At 38.6% G+C, this 16877-nt stretch overlaps 1 pseudogene; it reads right to left on the bottom strand.

The window, feature by feature from the left end:
* Positions 1-16877, bottom strand: part of LOC127436600 (exocyst complex component 4-like) — a 190938-nt pseudogene that overhangs the window by 21556 nt on the left and 152505 nt on the right.

Below are 16877 nucleotides of genomic sequence, written 5' to 3'. Positions count from 1 at the left end.
TTTTACAATGCCCTGGCAACCACCCACAACACCCTAGTATTGTGGCAATGCTTTTTGCACGGCAAGCACCACTCACATTTCCTTCATAAAATGTAAAGATTTAGTCTTGGTTTTACACTTTAAAATAAACTCAACTTAGTTAGCAGCCAGCAACATTTTCAATAATAATGATAAAATGCTAATGCAGACTGATTCAGTCCTCTCTGAGATAGGATCTAATTTTTTATCATTATCTGTCTTTGCACCGACACATAGAGCACATACAGTACACATACACATACTGTTTTACCAGTTGGGTGCAATCAAAAATTGCTGTTTATATTAGACAGTTTATCATTTTTGTGAATTTGGAACACAGCCCTGCAAGAACAGCATGATTCCCAATTTCCAGAGTGTACTGCAAGACGAAAGGAAGCCAATGTTGCACAGCAATTAACCTGCACGTTTGCAGTATGCAATTAGTGTGAATGTTGTCCATATGCAGAGTTGGATGTGGTTGTCTCGTTGCATGTTTGTTAACACATGTGTGCTCATGTATACACACACCAACTGCCAGTGAGTGAGTCAGTGTGCGAGCATGTGTAGTGATTCACAGTACAGTGGCATGTAGCATGTGGTGAACCATGGCTGCTCTGTTGAAAGTGTGTGTGCCAGGCCCCCTGCCCCTGGTCCCCACTGGGGGTGTGAGAGAGTGATGGTGCCTACTTACTGTGTCCCTTTCCTCCATGCATCTGAACTCGGCCTACTGTGAAGACATAATCAAGGCCGCACTGTATGGGGCCGCCAATTCAGAGCCGTAAACAGACTGCCGTATTCCTCCTGATTGGCACAGCTCTCTTCCACTAACTTCTAAGCTTTTAAATTTCTTTAACTGGAGGGTGTGTGATTGCGTAGATGTGTGTGGTGTATTTCGGGGCTCATCCAATTATTTTCAAATCCTATTTTGCCTAAGTGTCTGTTCGACGCCATCTGTGAGAGGGTGGCACTCATAAAGATGGAGAGAGGGTACATCAATCACTCACTGATATTCTTCTACATGACCACATCCATCTAGCTGTCAGGGTGATGGAAGCTCTACCCATAAACTGGTGTTGACAAACTGCATCCACCAGAGTTATTATCACTAACGAAAACTAAAATGAAAACAAAATAAAAACTATTTCCTTAAATTACATAAAAATACAAATGAAAATGTAACTTAAACAAAATACATTTTCACGACTCTAAAAAAAAAAAAAAAAAAAAAAAAGAAATAAAAACAAATAATTTTAGTTTTAGGTTATCAAATAGTGTTATACATATTAAAATAATTGGTAACACTTCACATAAGGTTCCATTCATTAACATTTGTTAATGCATTAGGTATCATGAACAATTAACAATATATACTGTATATATATATATATATATATATATATATATATATATATATATATATATATATATATATATATATATATATATATTTACAGCATTTATTAATCTTAGTTAATCTTAGTTAATAAAAATGCAATTTTTCATTGATAGTTCATGTTACTTCATAGTGCATTAACTAATGTTAACAAATACAACTTTTGATTTTTAAAATTTATGTTTGTAATATGTTTTATTTAACATTAACTAAGATTAATAAATGCTTTAAAATGATTGTTCATTGTTAGTTCATGATAACTAATGTTGTTAAATAATGTTAACAAATGAAACCTTACTGTAAAGTGTAATTAAACTGATAACTATTTAAATAATATCGGTTAGTGCTTTAACTTTGGCAGCCCTAAAATATATTATAGAAATATAAATATTTTTATTTATATAATAATTTAATTTATATTATATTATTAATATTTAAAGTATGAATATAACAATATTTATTGTTAAAGATAATAACAAAAAATATAAAGATAAATATACAGAAAAACTAAAGCTAAACTTTAACTAGAAAACAATAATAAAAAATAAAAAAAATAAAACAGAGTGAAAACTAGTGAAAACAAAATAAAATTAAAATGACATCTGAAATAAAAATAATTAAAAAATTAAAACTATAATAACCCTTACAAAAATGTAGAGTTCACTGCAAACTTGTGGCAAATTGTCCATTGTTGCCAAAGGTTTGCCGGAGGTTCACCACTACTGGTGAAAAGCTGCAAACTTCTGGCAAACATTTGTGGCAAATCACAACAGAGATTATTTAGCAGAGATGGGAAATTGGAATGCTCAACCAAGCCCAATGGTCAACGAATGTAGAAAGGAAGTCCCGTTTTACAGTTAAAAGAGCCAATCACCTTTTAGATACAGACACCACCTGTCAATCAACTCTAGAACGTGCATGCGCATTAGTTACAAAAGCCAGGAAAATTGCGTTTTTTAACATAATATGAGGTAAAGAATCACAATTTATGATACCAGTATTGTCAGATTTTATTGCTGATTTGAAATATGTTCTTTGATCATAATCTTGACCAACCGTTTTTGAGATTTTGGTCTTTCTCCATTCAAGTAGATAGGAGCTGCACTGGCATGACTGGATATAGCTTCCCGAAAGCATTCCAAAGATGGCCAACAGTGGACTGACTTGCTAGAAAGAATTAGATCACAAGCTCATTTGCATATGAAAATAAGAGTGCGAATTCGTGGAAAAATTGGGGCTAGTTTACATTTTTGTAAGGGAACCCTGTGTCCCACCAGCTGTTAAACACAGCTTTATACTAAAAAAGATATCTGCCCACCACAGCACCAGAGGAAACGGAGAGAGTGAGCTGTAGAAGAAGATAAAACCAGAGACAGAAGCCTCATGAATGATGCATGTGATTGGCTGAGAGCGTTAATTATTTGTCTGCAGTAACAGCAGTGACATCTGCATGGGGAGAGCAGTGCAGTACAGTCTGCTGGCAACCTTTGACCTCAATGTGTCAGCACAACAACTCTGCAAGCTAAGCCTCCAGGACAGGGCTTGAGCGATGGGAGAAAAATATAGGGAACGATGTGTAGGTGTCTTTGGTAAGAGCGATTTCAAAAATTTAACTGTGGCGGTGTGTATCCACACGCATAATGCTAATAGATGGAAAGCAGACCTTTACTGTTGCCGATAACGATACTTTAAAAAGCTCCAATAAATGAACAGATCACCTGACCTCAGACTCCCTCTGTCTCCAGCACTAAAGGCTACAGCAGCTCAAAGCTCTGCATCTGTTCAGTGATACGAGAAAGCTGAATCTCCTGAGAGTCAATATGAATAAGAGCAGAAGATGGATTTGGAGAGCATCTGAAAGGAAGATGGCTGTTTCTACAATAGTTTTGTGTTTTTGCCTGTACAGCCTCCTAGGTTTAGAAGGTTAAAGGTCTGGCTCAAGGACACAAGGGCAATGGTCAGATGAAGACCCTGAGATAAAACTGAACCTGGGGTCAAAGGTAAGTTAGTTCACTTGGTGGCCACCTTGGCAACATGTAAGTATACATGCAAGTGTAGCTTCTGTCTATTTGAATGGGGAAAGACTGAAATCTCTAATACTGTTTGTCAAGATTGCTTCTAGAGCGTACGGCGTAGTTGTTGCTTAACATGACCATGAACTTTTAATAGATATCAGGATTTTAGGTTACAATTAATATGAATGTATAAGGGAAAGTGCATATTTTAGGTGCTAGATCATTTTAAATGGTCCTGAGGTGTGACAAATGTAGACTCTAAATCAATTTGTCCATAAAAAATGCATGCATAATAATTATAAAGCACATAGCAAAATGCTGTTTATAACAGGTCATTTGCCAGCAAGGATGAACGGTTCAAAGAATGAAAATGAAAAACTAACACGAATGACATTTTTTGCAGAATGTAATCGAAAATGGGAACCAAGTCATTTTCAATTGTTCTGGAGTGAAAATTTTATTTTAAAATGCTGGTAACAGGTTATAACTGGTTAATTTCGTTCCAATAACTTTTTTCATGAAACCAAAGGCCAAAGGTTTATCACAGTAAATTTTTGGAATTAAACCACGTCGTGTTGCCCTAAAAAACATGTGCTTTGATCCTGAAGGAAACCTCTGCATGACACAATTTTTTGCCTAATTTCCCGTTGTGGATGTCGCATTTTGTGAATCAAGACCTTTTTAACAACTATGTATAATTACTATATATTGTACATGCATGGTTAATCAAGACAGAAGAAAAACATTATTAGAGGTTTTCCAAGTCTTCTCTGAATTATTATTAGATATGTTTCATTCATACAGATTTGATGCTGCTTGGTTTTGACTGAGAAGCAGATCTGTAATGAAAATTATCCTAGAATAAACTGTATGCTTGTTATGATTTCTATGCTGATAAAGCCATAAAAAAATGTAATGGCTTATTTTAACTTATTTTAGTGAGGCAAGTGGCTTATTTTGGGTTTGTTTTTCCAGACCAGGTTGCTCGTTTCTCTTGCGAGATCTGGCAACACTGCAATTGGTATTTCACCCACCCCTTAATGCAGAGTACTGTCATTTTAAAAAGAACGTTATTAACCCCCTTTTTTTTTTTTTTTTCTAACCGGTTATCATTTGGAAAGGAGGCTGCAGAACATCTGAAATGAAAAACATTTTTAGTCTGTGCACGCCAGACGTGTCAACTTTTCTACAGTTTCCCAAGTCAAGTCAGTATTAAAATCTGATAGCAATGGTAGCATAAAATTTGATTTTGTTTTGGCTTAAATCATGCTAATACTGTACAAATAGGATCTATTGCACATTCTTGAGTAAAAAAAACAAAAAACAATCAACCAAAAATGGCTCCTTTAGCTAAAAGGCAGAACTATAATTTCTATAGCTGCCATATTGAGCAGTGCGATTTCTCCTATTAATTTCTCTACTCCTCCTTTATTTGATATGTAAGAGAGAACAAAATGGGTAATATTAGTGAGAGCTGGTATATTTCTGAATGTTTGATATTTCATCTGAAAGGGCTGAAATAAAACATATCACCCAGCCAAGCAACATTGAGTGAGATGAAGAAATACAAAAAATGTTTGTTTTTTTTAAAAAAAAGAGAGAGAAAAAAAAAAAGAAACAGCTGTTCTGAGAAAAATGGAGCTCTGAGTGTAGGTAAGGAATAGAGCTGAATAGGTGATTTGAGAAGATCTTAGATGAGTGATAAGACATGCACACATACAAACTCTTGCTTTCTTAACAGCCAATAAAAGCCCATCAGTTTCTTCCCAAGGAAGTAGGTCTGAAAGCAGGACATGAGGCTCTCCTATTCACCAATGTGTCCTAGTGCCAAAGCAAATTAAATTTACATTAATATTCGACACCATATTGCTAAAGAGACAAAGAGAAGGATTATCAGTTGCATCTTATCGCAGAGGTCTGAGTGTTTGTTTTAGCAGAGGCTGGAGGGACAAATCGAGCAATGCCAAGGATTAAACTAAGAGAGAGACCTGGGACAAGGACATGCTCTCATTGACCATCTTTGTTGAATACATCTACAGCAGCAAACACAAACACCGCTGTGCCGCCACATCAAGATGGCCACAGGTGCATGAAGGATGTCTCTTTCTTTTTCGAGGTGGGCCTGCATTTTACAATGACAAGGGCAAAAGAGCTCTCTCTCTCTCTCTCTCTTTCTCTCTAGGAACTCTCTTCACTCTATCCACTTCAAAGCTCAGTCTCTGGTGGTGACACGCTGTTTAATCTCCCCCACATTACACTGGCAAACGCGTATTAGTCTGCAAGACAAGACAGGAGAAAATGACTTGTTCATACCTGACTGGCTCCATAATATAAAATCCAATTTAGGGGGGGTTACAGAGATAAGGGTTTCCGTCTGCAATGGTCCCATCAGCTCGGCAAACACTAAATAATGAACAATGCTGAAGCTGTCCCACCATGATAAAACACTCCATTACGGCTTCTGCACAGAACTAATGGTAATTACACCACGTCCTCCACTGCGCTCTTATTGAATTTTTATCTGCGATGGACGCAAGTCACTCTGAAGGAGTCTTTACCCAAAAATCAGAAATAACAGTAGTTTTAAATTAGCTTATTTACAGTTTGCGGCGAAAGAAATTGAGGAAATTTGGAAGGCATTGTGGGAAGTTTCACTGATGAAATAGTGACGTCAGACAACTAGTGCTGAAGTTTTAGTCGTCTCTGGGAGTGTATTCTGTTTGACTGGGGCATTTAGTAGTATGATTTTTCAACTTTGATTTTGCAGTTGAATTACTGCCTTAAAGACAACCAGAGAAATATCCCAGCTCCCCAAACACTAACAATTCTTTAAGGTGCTGTCACACTCGACTTGTGCTCCATTCACTTCATGCAACTGTGAACGAAGGATATTTATCAATCTCTTTCAATCAATTCCCGTTTGGTAATCTCTGATTTGTGAATTTGTATAGTGAAAAGATGTTTGACCAATAGAGGATCTAAATGTTACAGATTGACCTCTTGGCTCAAAATAAAGTGAAAAATAAATTAATACAAACTTCAAAGTTATGTGGTTTTACAGTGATGAGGAAAAGAGAAGGAGATATAATATGTTAACATCTTCATTGTATTATTATATGTAATATATAATGTATCATTTATTGAACAAAAAAGCAATAGGCATTATGCGTGACATGTTGTGTTGCCCATATTTGTTGTGGGGTCTTACGTAAGTAAGTTTGTATGCTCAAAGCCTACTGTGACCACACCTTAATACACACAAACACAGTTCTGGTGAGCTAAAAAGCTAAATCAGTTGTGTTAGATAATGGAGACATCCAAAATGTGCAGAGGCGGGGGCCAGCACAAAGAAAACACAAAAACAGCTAGATACTCATGAAGACACGCACATATATGAACAACTGCACAAATACAGACAGACAAATACTCACTGGAGCTCTGGGGAAGGTTGCTGAAGAAACTCCTGAGGTGGGTGGCGAGCCACTCCATGCTCTCCTGCAGGTTAGCTATTGCTTTTAGATCACTCACATCCCGCAGAATCTCATTCTGAGGAATTAACTTATCACCGAGATTCCCAGTCAGAACCTCTGATTCCTTAGCAAACGCCACACTGAGAGAGGAAGAGAGAGATTTAAAAAAAAGGCCTTTCCTAACTCTCTTTCTCATAACCTCAGCACAATTCCACAATCTGAGCTAAAGACACTCAGCTTCACATGTACAATGGATGAAGGATATTAAAGGCATTGCTAACCTCCCATTTTATTTTTTTTTTTAGATTTTCTCCCCAATTTGAAATGCCCAATTCCCAATGCGCTCTAAGTCCTCGTGGTGGCATAGTGACCCACCTCAATCCGGGTGGCAGAGGACCAATCTCAGTTGCCTCCGTGTCTGAGGCCGTCAATCCGCGCATCTTATCACATGGCTTATTGAGTGCATTACCGTGGAGACAGCGCGTGTGGAGGCTGCATGCTCATCTCCACGGCATCCACGCGCAACTCACCACGCACCCCACCGAGAGCGAACCACATTATAGTGACACGAGGAGGTTACCCCATGTGACTCTACCCTCCCTAGCAACTGGACCAATTTAGTTGTTTAGGAGACCTGGCTGGAGCCACTCAGCACTCCCTGGATTCCAACTTGTGACTCCAGGGGTGGTAGTCAGCGTCTTTACTCGCTGAGCTACCCAGGCCCCCTGCTCACCCAAAATTAAAATTATGTCATCATTTACTCACCCTCATGTTGTTTCAAACCCATATGACTTACTTTCTTCTATGGAAAACAAAAGGAAACATAAGGCAATATGTTAGTCTCAGTCACCATTCACGTTCATTGCATTTTTTTCTATACAGGTACAATGGACACATTTTACATTAGGTGTCTTTAACTATTTACTAACATTAAAATACATACAATACAATGCATTTACTGTGTAACTACATTTTGTTATGCAGAATTATCACAAGATTCACATTTGCTGCTACTGAGGTTCAAGTACAGGTTTAGGAGTAGGGGTAGGGTTAGGGTTAGGGGTTAGTGTTAGGTTTTAGGGTAAAGGTAGGGTTAGGGTTGGATTAGGGGTAAGGTTAACACTGTAACTACAAATGTAATTAAATGCAGGTACTTAAAATGTAAGTACAATGCAACAATACGTATGTACATAATAAGTACATTGTATCAAATGCTTAAGTACATAGTAGTTAAAAACACCTAATATAAAGTGGGACCTCTACAATGAAAGTAAATTGTGACTGAGGCTGTCCTTCTGCCTAACATCTCATTTTGTGTTCCATGAAAAAAGAAAGTCATATGGAACAACATAAATGTTAGTAAATAAAGACAGATTTGTCATTTTTGGGTGAATTATCCCGTTAAAACAAATCTATAAAGTCTGTATTCTCTCTGTGACCGCCTTTGCTACAGGTTTGTGATAAATGTGGGGGAAAAATTCACGAGGCTAATTTCTGAGCGCTCTAAAACAGTGTTAAAAAAAGCAACATCTATTGAACGGAGGACTTTAACAAGCTTTTATCACCCTATATAGGATTGCCATACATCTGCCGTAATCCCACTTTAGCTGATGAAACTGTCAGGGTCATTTATATGATAAAAGCATCTCTCTCGCTGTTGCCGTTTAGCTTCAACAGGTCCGCTAGATTGGCTTTTCTGTCCCACAAAACCAGTTCATTTATTTATTGTACAATTGCAGGCCACTGAACATCCAGACTGACAGGGGAACACTTTGAGGGCAATTTTGATAAAAATAGAGCCCCCTCCCTCTTGTCCAATCACAGTTTTTCTCATACTTGTGTCTTCTTTAATTCAAGTGTGCACTTGTGAGGAAAAGGGAGAAAGGAAAAGAGATAGAGAGAGCAAGTGAATTGAAAATAGAATTGCGTGTGTGAGAGAGAGCAGTTGACCGTAACAATAGAGGATGCTGGAATGTTTCAGATAGTGTGATTGCCTGCAGTTGAATTTGTTCCTGCTTAAAGATGTCTGTTGAGGGTATAAGGGCTAGATTTCATCCTCTACATTACAGCACCCAAGCAGAATACAAAACAGTTTTGAGCTAAAAATAAACAACTAAATATAACCTCTGTCTTGAAGATAGATAAACCTAATGTAGTATTTTGAATTGATAAATGTGTGAGAGAGAACTTAAGTGTATTTATGGATCTATTTACAGGCCAAAGAGGCTTGCTGATCTGTGTTACACAGCACATGTCCCAAGGCACCTCTGACAGTGTATGATATTCCTACCTGCTCAAATGTGAGCTGACATCAGCTTTGTGACTACAATACTGTGTGCACTATGAGGACTCAATCTGTGTGGTGAGCTCACACTGGGGACAATATGTATTTCTGTAAGTATGTACATGAATAATAGTGTGTGTTCTGACCGTGTGAAGTCCTCCTCCTCTTCTCTCTTCTGTCGGAGCTGTCTGGGTTGGGTCATACTGGCCCAGTTGGGAAGTGACTGTAGCAGGCGGCTGATGTCTTCATCTTTTGCTCAGGACGCACTGATGGTCAGCTGCTCTTCACACTGAACAATGCCCCTACAACACACACAATAATCGCATCATCTGAAATCCACTTCTACATATATATATATATATATATATATATATATATACACATACATACATACATACATACATACATACACACACACACACACACACACACACACATATATATATATATATATATATATATATATATATATATATATATATATATACACACACACACATACATACATACATACATACACACACACACACACACATACATACACACACACATACACATACGTAGCGCAAATCTAAATATAAATCAGTTATATACAGTGCAAGGGCATGTAATGACAGAAGAGGTTGGATGTGTTGGACAATATAAAAAGACTAAGCTGTGTATTGCACATTAATTATTGCTCAATGGAGCAGTTTTAACTGTTCATGAGATGGATAGCCTGGGGGAAAAAACTGTTCCTGTGCCTGACGGTTCTGGTGCTCAGAGCTCTGAAGTGTCGGCCAGAAGGCAACAGTTCAAAAAGGTAGTGGGCAGGGTGAGTGGGGTCCAGAGTGATATTTCCAGCCTTTTTCCTCACTCTGGAAGTGTATAGTTCTTGAAGGGAGGGCAGGGGGCAACCAATAATCCTCTCAGCAGTCCAAACTGTCCTTTGTAGTCTTCTGATATCCGATTTCATAGCTGAACCAAACCAGACAGTTATAGAGGTGCAAAGGACAGACTCAGTGACTGCTGAGTAGAACTGTATCAGCAGCGCCTGTGGCAGGTTGAACTTCCTCAACTGGCGAAGGAAGTACAACCTCTGCTGGGCCTTTTTCACAATGGAGTCAATGTGGGTCTCCCACTTCAGGTGCTGTGAGATGGTAGTGCCCAGGAACCTGAATGACTCCACTGCTGCCACAGTGCTGTTTAGAATGGTGAGGGGGGGCAGTGTTGGGGGGTTCCTCCTAAAGTCCACAATCATCTCCACCGTTTTGAGCATGTTCAGCTAAAGGTTGTTTTGAATGCACCAGACAGCCAGCTGTTTAACCTCCCTTCTGCATGCAGACTCATTGTCATCTCGAATGAGGCCGATGACAGTGGTGTCGTCTGCAAACTTCAGGAGCTTGATAGAGGTGTCCTTGGTGATGCAGTCGTTGATGTAGAGGGAGAAGAATAGTGGGGAGAGCACACATCCCTGGGGGGCACCAGTGCTGATTGTATAGGTGCTGGAAGTGAATTTCCCCATTCTCACTAGCTGCTGCCTGTTTGTCAGAAAGCTGGTAATCCACTGACAGATAGATGTGGGAACAGAGAGCTGGTGTAGTTTAGTCTGGAGTATAGCTGGGATGATGGTGTTGAAAGCCGAACTTAAATCAACAAAAAGGATCCTTGCATATGTCCCTGGTCTGTCCAGATGTTGCAGGATATGATGCAATCCCATGTTGACTGCATCCTCCACAGACCTGTTTGCTCGATAAGCAAACTGAAAGGGATCTAGAAAGGGTCCAGTGATGTCCTTCAGGTGGGCCAACACCAGTCTCAAATGACTTCATGGCCACAGACGTCAGGGCGACAGGTCTGTAGTCATTAAGTCCTGTGATTTTTGGGTTTCTTTGGGACAGGAATGATGATTGAGCATTTGAAGCAGCAGGGAATTTCATCTATTGAAAATCAGTGTGAAGATTGCGGCCAGCTGGTTAGCACAGGATCTAAGACATGCAGGTGAAATGCCATTTGGTCCCTGTGCTTTCCTTATCTTTTGTTTTTGAAAGAAATGGCACACATCATCTTCACAGATCTTAAGTGCAGGTTGAGTAGCAGGAGGGAGGAGTAGGAATTTATAGGAGGTGTTGGTGTTTGTGTGAAGTGAAGGTCAGAGTGGGTGTGGGGTGTGAGATTGGGCCTTTCAAATCTACAGTAGAACACATTCAGGTCATCAGCCAGTTGTTGGTCCACCACAGGGTTGGGGGTAGGAGTCCTGTAATTCATAAGTTGTTTCATGCCACTCCACACTGATGCAGGGTCGTTAGCTGAAAACTTGTTTTTCAGCTTCTCAGAGTATCTTCTTTTAGCCACTCTGATTTCCTTATTCAGTGTGTTCCTGGCCTGATTGTAGAAGACTTTGGCCCCACCTCTGTAAGCATCCTCTTTGGCCTGACGAAGCTCTGCTTCATTGGTCCATCTTTTTACAGTCCTGACTACAGGCTTAGCAGATTTTAGTTTCTGTCTGTAGTTTGGAAGAAGATGAACCAGACAGTGATCAGATAGTCCCAAAGCTTTTCTATGGACAGATCCTTTATTGTTGTGTAGCAGTGATCCAGTATATTTCAGTCTCTGGTGGGTCATGTAATGTGCTGTCTGTATTTGGGCAGTTCACATGTGAGGTTTTCTTTGTTAAAATCCCCAAGAATAATAATAACTGAGTCCGGGTATTGTTGTTCCGTGTCTGTGATCTGATCAACCAGCTGTTGCAGCGCGACATCCAAACACACATTTGGCGCGATGTAAACACTCGGAAACGAGGAAATTTCCCACGGCGAGTAGAAAGGCTTACAGTTAATAAAGAGCACTTCCAAATTAGGACAGCACATCTTCTTTAACGTTGTTACATCAATACATAGTAAAAGCATGTTCCACCGCCTCTCGTTTTCCCCGTTAACTCCACGATACGATCCGCTCTGAACAGCTGAAAGCCCGGCAGATGTAACACACTGTCCGGAATGGCTTCACTCAGCCAGGTTTCTGTGAAGCACAAGGCAGCAGAGGTTGAAAAGTCCTTGTTTGTGCAGGTGAGGCATACATTTCTTCGATCAACTTAAGCTTGTGATGCTTTTGGGAAATGCAGCCCAGATCGGTTTGATCAAGTCCCTGAGTCGTGCTATCAAACCAGTGTAATCTGCATTCGTGCTGCTATTTACCAGGAGAGAGGGGCTGAAGCGGTTGTAATAATGAAACAGTTGCTCAAAACAGTCATCAACGTTACAATATCTGTATTTTTATGCAACCAACATTCAAATAATCACAGAAACAATGGAATAAAAGTTTATATCCATTGCCGTTTGAACTGGTTGTTTTGATACGGCAAAATTTTTTCATACTAATAATGTATTTAGGTAACAAGTTAGTCCATTTGAGCCTTCTCCCAGTTCATTCATCAGTTATTTTCACCTCTTTCGGAGCAACAAGTGGAATGGCTAGTTTCTAAGAACCACTATGACAAACTGTGTTAAGAATTTACACACTATCGTGTGGTATCATGATACTACTTGGTATCGTGATACTTTAGCTGGTATAGTATCGCAATATATGATTTTGGTTGACAACCCTAGTTCATGACAGCAAAAACATTTACTAATGTTAACAAATAGAACCTCATTGTAAAGTGGTACCAATGTTGTTTTCATACATTTGACATACTAGAATGTACATGAACTATTGATCTGTTAAGTATTATATAATGCTGTTGTAACGTCTGTGTAAGATCAGTGATGGCTAATTACACTTTGTTTAAAAAAAAAACCCTTTTAGCCTTTTGACATTTGCATATAAATTACTGACCTGGCCTCCGCGTTTACATTTATATGGGTGCTAAATTGCAGATGGTCTTTATCACTATCAAAAGGATGCTAAAACAGGTCGCCTCTGGAGTGTCTCCATCAAGCTTCAAACACATTCCACAGAAAGGGGGGTGACCCCCGTGCCAGGCACCAGAGCAGTTGTCTGTCTCCAGTAATTCCAATACACGTCACACACACACCTAAAGACATTTTCTCTATTTAGGCCATAGTAAGCAGTTATAAATGTATCTGCTATATGCATGTGTCGTATGTATATTCCCCTATTATATTAACTTAGTTAAAACCCTTTACTTGTATTAGTTAGACGTTAAATGCCTATATTCAAGTGTATGAGTGTATCTCTGCGTTAATATCGTCTGGAGGTTACCTTCTTGGTATCAAAATGATCTTCTCTTTATTTCTCACACAATAATGTACACCATGTGATCGTGAAATGCATCGAACAATTCTTACTATGTTTTGAATTAAAAGCTGCACTAGCGGTCCAGATCAGCAATAAAATGCGAATGGGCCATAAACGGAGACAAAGGATGTCTCTCCCGCTCAAAATGCATGCCTCTGATTGGCCACTCCACCCACAAAGTGGGTGCGGCAATGAACTATTAAAACTCCAGAACGCAGACTAATCATCGCTCAAAACTCTTCTTCTTGAGACCAACACACTCCAAAACTCTCCTCTTGAGTTTAACCTTCTGGCAGTGTTTACCTTCAAGTAACTTTGTGGATTTGCTGTGGACTTCTTCAACTCACTCCTAAAGAAATCGTCGAGAACCTCGTCTACCGCATCAAGATTCTTATTCAGCAACAAACCAATGCAAGTAACCATTTACAACTGATTAGATGCGCGTTTAAGTTTGAACCCCTTTTAAGGTGAATTGTGCCTCTGATGATTCTCATTTAGGTTGTGGTTAATTGATGTGAAATACTGCCATTCTTTGCTCTTCTCTCTCCTTTCCTTACTTTCCTTCATTCTATATATGTATGTTTTGCTTAGTTTGTTTGTATGTTAGTTATAGTTTCATTTATTAAATCCCTTATATTCACAATTGATTGTCTCTGTGTTCCGCTCACAATTCAAAGTCACTGAATGTTGCTCCTTGCTACATGCTAAACTACTGCTAGCACTGTATAAGTAGGAAGGCTATTGTTCCTTGGCCAGGAAAGTAATCTTCCTAGAGTTGATAAATAATTATATTGTCTGCTCGGTGGACGTACAGATCAAGTAATTGTAATATCGATTCTGCTACAGTTAATTCTAAGATCTAATCTAAATATTTATTATTAATTATAACCAGTTATAATTAATTATAAATAATTCCCTTTTTAAGCTAATTTGCTACATTGTGTTAATGACTTACTAATGAAAGTTGTCATAATATGTTATTGTATTGAGCTAAAATAGGAACAAAGCATGTGATTGGCTGATGGATAGGACAAGCTCCATTTAAAGTTAATGTTCCAGAAAGTGCCAAAACATTAAAATAAACCCAAAGTTCAGATAAATCTCTTTGGAGTGGCATAAGCGGCAATTAAATGTGTGTGTCTGATGTCAGCAGAACACGGCTCCACAGAAGAGTTTCAATGATACAGATGGGTGGCCGAAAACTTGGATGAATGAACTGTTATTGTCTGGAATGTGCAGATTGATAGAACAGATCATGTAGAATGTAATGCATTGTATTTTTACTCTTATGGTTGACAAAGAGAGAGAGCAAAAGAAGAAAAGAAAGACAGAAAAGGAGACAAAGAGAGAGACAGACTGATAGCGTGTGATTACTGTGTGAGGAAACGGCTGCCTCTGCACTTTCTTCCCATGACTGAACTCAGTGCAGACCCCTTTCTGGCTAACACACATGTGCGCGGACACACACACCAACACAGAATTCACTTAAACACATTAACAGACCAAGCATCCAAATGCCAAACACACATTAGGCATACAGGCACCACTGTCCAATTGTTAACTTGTTAAATGTAAAAGTTTTTAATACAATGCTTATGTGTGAGAGGGATGGACTAAGTTTACCTGAAATGAAGTATTATCACTTGTAAGGATTGTTTTTTAGCTGCACAATAACCTTTAAATACCTTTAATTAATGTTCTACTAGTATAATATAGAGTTATTTTATGATAGACTAGCTAGTATTGCCAGCTACAATACAGTTAAATTACATCTTTCATGGTATTATTACCTAAATGTAGTGTTATTACTACAACATTGTATTATTGCCTCTAACACAGTGTTAATACTTTAAATGCATCAGTATTACAAGCTTTAATCCAGTGTTATTTTTAGTAGCATATTCTCATCATCTCTAATAAATTATCAGTACATGCATCATAGTATGATTTTCAATAAAATAGTGTTATTAAATGCATCATTGTATTAACAGATATAGTACAGTGTTATTACATGTAACACAATATTATCAAATATAATAAAATGTTTTTACATGCATAGTATTATCATTATCAGTATTATCAACATATTATTATCAAAACTAATATAGTGTTAATACTGTACAGTATATGCAGTATTGTATTACAGCCTCTAATGCAGTGTTATGACTTGCAACATAGCATCATCCCCTTAAATATAATGTAATTACATGCTGAATCGTATCAACAGCTGTAATGCAACACAATGTCGTTGCCTATACTGCAGTATTTATATGCAGAATATAAAAATTTTATTGCCTATAATGCAGTATTATTATATGCAACATAGTATTATCGCCTGGAATGCAGAGTTATTATATGCAACATAGTATTGCCACCTTTAAAACAGTGTTATTACCTATAAGCAGCATTGCAGATCTCCTTGTACTCCTTGAGTTTGTCACAGACAATCTCCAGGAACTGGTTGGAGTATGCACTGAGGTCCTGCATTAGACTCATTAGATCCTGAATTGACTTCTCCACAATCACAGTACTCTGAAATCACACACAAACACACACAATTTGTTATACTCTGAAGCCAAGGCTTCACCTCAATTCATTTCTATGAATCAGGCTTTTGCTTTTGAGACTCTAAATAGCACAGCTGTTAAGGTACAGGAGAGGTTCTGCTTTGAGGTCAGGGTTGGGTTTAAGGTTAAGAGAGGTTGGTCAGTGCGGGTCCCCTCTATAAAGGACTGTGATGGACTTCAGAGTGCTGCAGTCTATCAGCTCAATTGCTCCCTTTGAGCAAACATGTCAAATAGCCTGAAAAAACAAACACTACCAAAACCCTCCATTCACTTGTCAGAGGCTGATGGCTCTTCTGCCATATATGAAGCACTGAGAGTGTGTGTGTGAGAAACACATGACCATTGTATAAGTGTGTGTGAGCTGTGACTGTGACAACAAACACTCAGTACAACAGCAGTCATTATCACCCATCTAGAGAAGTGTAACTAACCAATGGAAGACAACATGGCAAACCACCTAGCACATCCACCCATCCAAAAAGAAAAAGCCTTCAGGCACTCCTTCTTCCTCAGCCCTCTACCTCAACTCTCTACCATTTACCAATTTCATGCCACCATCAAAACTAATGATGCTAATAGCAGAGTAACTCTTCCCTTGCGCTACACCCTTTCATTTAAAGACAGTGAAGCCATTTGGTGCCAAAACAGAAGAGCCACGAGTGTTAGCATAGCCCCTGATGTTTGGCAACTGTTCTAACACCAACAATGGCTGACCTTCTTCCTGTTGGTAGAGCATAGCGCTAGCAACACCAGAGTCATGGGTTTGATGCCCAGGGAATGCAAGGACTGATAAAATGTATATTCCTATCCCAAATGCACAGTGGGTTAGGATAGGTATGCCAAATGCATAAATGTGAAATGAAAGTGATGGCTAGTACTAAAGAACCGTTG

The sequence above is a fragment of the Myxocyprinus asiaticus genome, chromosome 47 (assembly GCF_019703515.2).
Source record: "Myxocyprinus asiaticus isolate MX2 ecotype Aquarium Trade chromosome 47, UBuf_Myxa_2, whole genome shotgun sequence".
NCBI classification, from domain to species: domain Eukaryota; kingdom Metazoa; phylum Chordata; class Actinopteri; order Cypriniformes; family Catostomidae; genus Myxocyprinus; species Myxocyprinus asiaticus.
The sequence above is the reverse complement of the archived record's forward strand: the minus strand, read 5'-3'. Positions and strand labels throughout refer to the sequence as shown.